Genomic DNA, 6,000 nt, shown 5'->3' with positions numbered 1-6,000 from the left:
TTTATTCCATTTCCCATTAAAGTGCATCCGTACAGTGTATTGATGCATCCCTTAACATGAGCATCGATGCATCCCTTAATATGAGCATCGATGCATACCTTAACATGAGCATCGATGCACTACCCATGCATCGATACACAATTCACCTTCAATGTTTTAATCTTATGGGGGTGTATCGATGCACTCCTTATGCATCGATGCAATAATTGCATTCGATTTTTCCATTTTTAAGGGGTGCATCGATGCACTTCCTGTGCATCGATACACACTGAACAATTTCTGGAAATTTACTCTTGATGCATCGGTACATGTTGAATGTGTACCGATGCACACTAGCCCAGAATTCTATTTCGTACACGAAAATCCACTCAAATCAACTCAAATGCTTCATCTTTCATCTCCTTTCATGTTCTTAACTCATATACACATACTTAAACCAATTTATATCCATATAAACCATTTTTAACCTCAAAATTCTATCCCTCATATGTAACTCAAGAATTATACCAACTTTGCAACATGTTTTAATTCTAATTCTATGGCTTCTAACTTCTTAATTAGACCATTGACAAGTTAAATTTAACTTTCAATTTAACTTATCAACTTTCATTCAAGATTTCCTTTAAAACTTCTAATCTTTAATCTCTCTTGACTCATTTATCTTATGGTTTCAAGATAAATTAAGCTTTCCTTAAGCTTAATTATCATCTAATGATCAAAACTCAATCTTAAATTCGGCTAAATATCAACCAACAAAAGATCTTACCTTTGCTTATGGCTTCACGTGGAGAAGAAGAAGAAAGAAGAAGAAGAGAACTCTGGAGAAATCTCTCATCTTTCACGTGGTTCCCTTATCTTATAAAGGAAAAATAAAAATCTTACTTGTCAAATGACCATTTTACCCTTTAAGTCATTCAATAATTATTAAACAGCCTTCAGCATATATTTCAAATAAGTCATTGAACTATTCATTTATCCTACTTTAATCACCAATTTCTGAAATTTTTCAATCTAGTTACTAACCCGGTATTGAGGATGTTACAAATCTCCCCTCATTTTAAGAAAATTCGTCCTCGAATTTTCACTGCACTCATTGATAAGTACACTACCTATACATATCTTCTAATGCTCTTCATCCACATTCTTTCCTTTATACATTCATCTACTGTCGCTTATCATATAAACAATAACTAGTAACCTTAATCCTCTTCCAATGTGATTAAACATATACTTTACGAAGTTAAACAATCTTTTCACATCACCTTACACACTTCTCTTACTTATATATCAAACTTATCATCTACACTTCCATATACCCTTTATCATATTTAATCCTTTAACTCAATCCTTTTCATTTCTTTATTCCATTATTTCTTTATTTATTCAATATCAAAATCTCCTTATACCCAAATCACATTTTTCCTTTCATGTTCACATACTCTTGTCCTATCACCTATACTCATCTCTGTGTACCAATCTTCATTGCATCCTCATAACTTTGATAACCCAATTTACTTATACATAACTTCATTCTTTATCATCTCTTATACTTTGTATTTTCCTTCCTTAAAGCTCCATACAAATACTTTTCCCTTATCTACATCATAGATATCTGATCAGAATACACAACAATATTCAGATCCAAGTTATAATTGATTAACTCAACTTTATATTTTCTTCCAACCATATAACTCTATCACCTTTACTCTGACAGCTAATCAATAACATCTGTTCAATCTAGGCACAAGCCCTAGTCAACCAATCATATACATCCTTTCCAATCGAAATTATTTCAAAATTAGTTTACTTAACTTATCAATTTCACCTCTATTCTCATGCATCATGTAATTTTCGTTGTTCAAACTCAACATTCCGAATTCCTTTGTCTTATAAGTTGATCATTGGTATACACATTCTTAAACTCTTCTTATCAATCCTTAGCTTGTATCCAGATCCACTTCACATCTTTTATCTTAACCTGACAATATCTTATAATCTTATAATTCTGGTACATTTTTATCACATATTCTGGTTAGCCAACGCTAACTCTTTCCATCTTAACTGCAAATCCTTATCATATACACACACTCTTGCTTATACACAATATTATCCCTTCATTTCAAACCCATAAGCTCTGACTTTATACATCTTATACGCTTGTCACTAATACACTTATTCTTGAACTCTTCCACCAATTCTCATTGCATCATTTGATCTTTTAACGCTCTTATGGTGACACTTGTTCACTATATTCTATCTTATCTAAGGAATAATAAGAATACTTCACATCACTTTTCTGATTTAAAACTGGGAAAACCTTCTATCATTATTCTAATATGATTTCAACTTCTGAAATCAACATTTGATTTTATGAGGCACTTCCTGAGGTGTTCGCTCTTTATCCTGCCTGGCCAGGACAGATGAATAGCTATAACAATCAGGAATATCACCTTTCACTTTATTTCAAAATTATCATAATCATACTTCTATTATAACTTAGCAATCTAATTCTATTAGCAAGACAACACACTTCTTACACTATCAAATAGGAAATTTTCACTCTATGTTGGAATGTACACATTTTTAAAACTCATTTGACTTCGGTTTAAGCCTAGAATCGGCTAAACCTTAGCTCTGATACCATTAAATGTAACACCCCCAACCTGTATCCAACCCGGATCCGAGTCTGAGGTGTTATATTGACTTTTCAAAACTCTGTTCTTTACAAATTCACTAAAAACTTAATTTCATCAATTGAGAAAATGAATACTTTACAATAATAAATACAATCAAATTATTTTACAACTCAATCAGAGCATATTCAACTCAATTAATTAGTACATGCCAACTATATTAAAAAATAATCAAATACATTTAATTCATCTATTTTCTGATCTGAAACTTTGTAAGGGAGATGCTGACTTGTTTTGCTTCTCTTAGCTTCTCTTCTCGCTTCTGTAACCTACATATGAAACAATCACACGCTAAGTCTATGACTTAATGAGGCATTAAATTTATAAAAAAACTCTAACTATTTAAACATGCATAAGCACATCATCTCATGATGTCACACCAAAACAATATAACATTACATATAATGTAATATACATATATACATATCTCACACTATTTCTATCACTAACCTTATTCCACTATCCATATTCTTATTATTTATGTCTTATAATCATATACTCATATATTCATTCATTTAAGCCACATATGATTCATTTAATCAAGCAATATACACATCATCTCATATATCATATAATACAATTCATATAACAAAAGCATATACTTTACATGTAAGATATATTTATTGTTATCTCTTTGTTAGCCCATGTACACTTTTGAGAACTATAGATATATGAGTCTATTGAGGTTGTGTACTATGTTGTCACCACAGCTCGTATAATTATCCCGAAGGACCTATCCAGAGGTCATAAAGAATCTCAGCAACTGTCCATAGGTCCCGAATAACCTAGGTAAACTGTCCATATGCTCCTTAGAACATATGTATATTGTCCATATGTCTCAAAAGATATAGGTAATTATGTCCATATGTTCCGTAGAACATAGGTAAACCCTCGACTCTTGACATGCCAACTATACCACTAGCTCTCATATTACATAACATGGGCATTTTCATTTATAACATTTCACATATTCATATAAACATGTAGTTCACTGTCACATATCACATAGCTTATGTTGAATAACTTGTATCACGTATACACATTCACATATACACATAGACACATGGTTCACTTACACGTAGAACATTTTCATATGATTCACATATCACAGAGCTTATCACATACAATTGTATTCTTTTTCATATAATCACATAGCCACATAATATTTCATATGATCTCATAGGTCATATCACATAGATACATATTCAATACTCATAGTCACATAATAATTTCACCTGACTATATCTTATGTTCATTTCAGGCTTAAATCGTATAATATCTAAGTCTCCCTTATATAGTTTATGCTACCTATTCATATAATCTTATTTGAATCTTATAGGTAATTGTTACTTCTCTTGTCTCATTTCCCTTTTACCAGTTTACATGATTTATTATAGTAACCTTTACAATAACGTATGACTTATATCACTTATCTCACCATATTTAAATCCTAGTTTACTCTATTTATTTAATTCAGTTTTATATAACACCTATAATCCTTCTCATAGGGATTTTATAGTTCTTCATTTTATAACTCATATATCATAGTTTCTATAGTGCTTATCCTATAGGTTCGTATCACTGTTATATAGTCATGCACACATACAAATCATGTATTACATATAATCACAAATATCACATATACTCATCTTACACCCATGATCATGCTCATGATTTTATGCATACTACCATAGGAAATAGACTCATCACGAGTCTTGTTTCCATTCATTATACATCACTAATATGCACTCACTTGTGCCTCACTTGCTATCAATTACTCTTATGGCTTGCTTTATCTTCTTGATCAATCCTAACCTTTCAATCATTATGGAACTTGCTCTCGATCGATAACTACACAATCATGTATTTATACTATCAGTATCCCATTCGATATACTTTAATCTATCATTTCATAAACTGAAATAATGATTTATTCCATTTCCCATTAAAGTGCATCGGTACATTCTACAGTGTATCGATGCATCCCTTAACATGTGCATCAATGCACTACCCATGTATCGATACACAATTCATCTTCGATGTTTTAATCTTAAGAGGGTGTATCGATGCACTCCTTATGCATCGATGCACTAATTGCATTCGATGTTTCCATTTTTAAGGGGTGCATTGATATACACTAAACAATTTCTGGAAATTTACTCTTGATGCATCGGTACAGGTTGAATGTGTACCGATGTACACTAGCCCAGAATTCTATTTCGTGCATGAAAATCCACTCAAATCAACTCAAATGCTTCATCTTTCATCCCCTTTCATGTTCTTAACTCATATACACATGCTTAAACCAATTTATATCCATATAAACCATCTTTAACCTCAAAATTCTATCCCTCATCTGTAACTCAAGAATTATACCAACTTTGCAACATGTTTTAATTCCAATTCTATGGCTTTTAACTTCTTAATTAGACCCTTGACAAGTCAAATTTAACTTCCAATTTAACTTATCAACTTTCATTCAAGATTTCCTTTAAAACTTCTAATCTTTAATCTCTATTGACTCCTTTATCTTATGGTTTCAAGATAAATTAAGCTTTCCTTAATCTTAATTATCATCTAATGATCAAAACTCAATCTTAAATTCGGCTAAATATCAACCAACAAGAGATCTTACCTTTGCTTATGGCTTCACGTGAAGAAGAAGAAGAAGAAATGAGAAGAAGAGAACTCTAGAGAAATCTCTCATCTTCCACGTGGTTCCCTTATCTTATAAAGGAAAAAATAAAAATCTTACTTGTCAAATGACCATTTTACCCTTTAATTCATTCAATAATTACTAAACATCCTTCAGCATATATTTTCAAATAAGTTATTGAACTATTCATTTATCCTACATTAATCACTAATTTCTGAAATTTTTTAATCTAGTCAATAACCCGGTATTGAGGATGTTACAATATATACCAAGTAGAACAAAACATATAACACATATACATATACTTATATTCCGGTACACATAGAAATCATATCACAACATACTAGTATTCATAAATTATGAAATCCAATTATTTGAAATAAACTCATTGCAAGTCTTATTTCCCATATCACCATATATTATAGTAGTATGCACTCACCTTGGCCTCACTAGTCAAAGCAAAAAATACTTATAACTCTTGCACACTCTTATAAATTCGAACCGTCCGAGACTTGTCTTCGTTCAATATCTAAACAATAATACAATTGGTATTAATATCGGAATTCATATCACTATAATCAATCCTTAATAACATAAGCTAAATGAAGCACTTAGTTCACAATTTCAATCTGAATAGTATCGGTACCCCAG

Source organism: Hibiscus syriacus, unplaced genomic scaffold (assembly GCF_006381635.1).
Source record: "Hibiscus syriacus cultivar Baekdansim isolate YM2019G1 unplaced genomic scaffold, ASM638163v2 tig00111022_pilon, whole genome shotgun sequence".
Taxonomy (NCBI): domain Eukaryota; kingdom Viridiplantae; phylum Streptophyta; class Magnoliopsida; order Malvales; family Malvaceae; genus Hibiscus; species Hibiscus syriacus.
Note: the sequence above shows the minus strand (reverse complement) of the source record.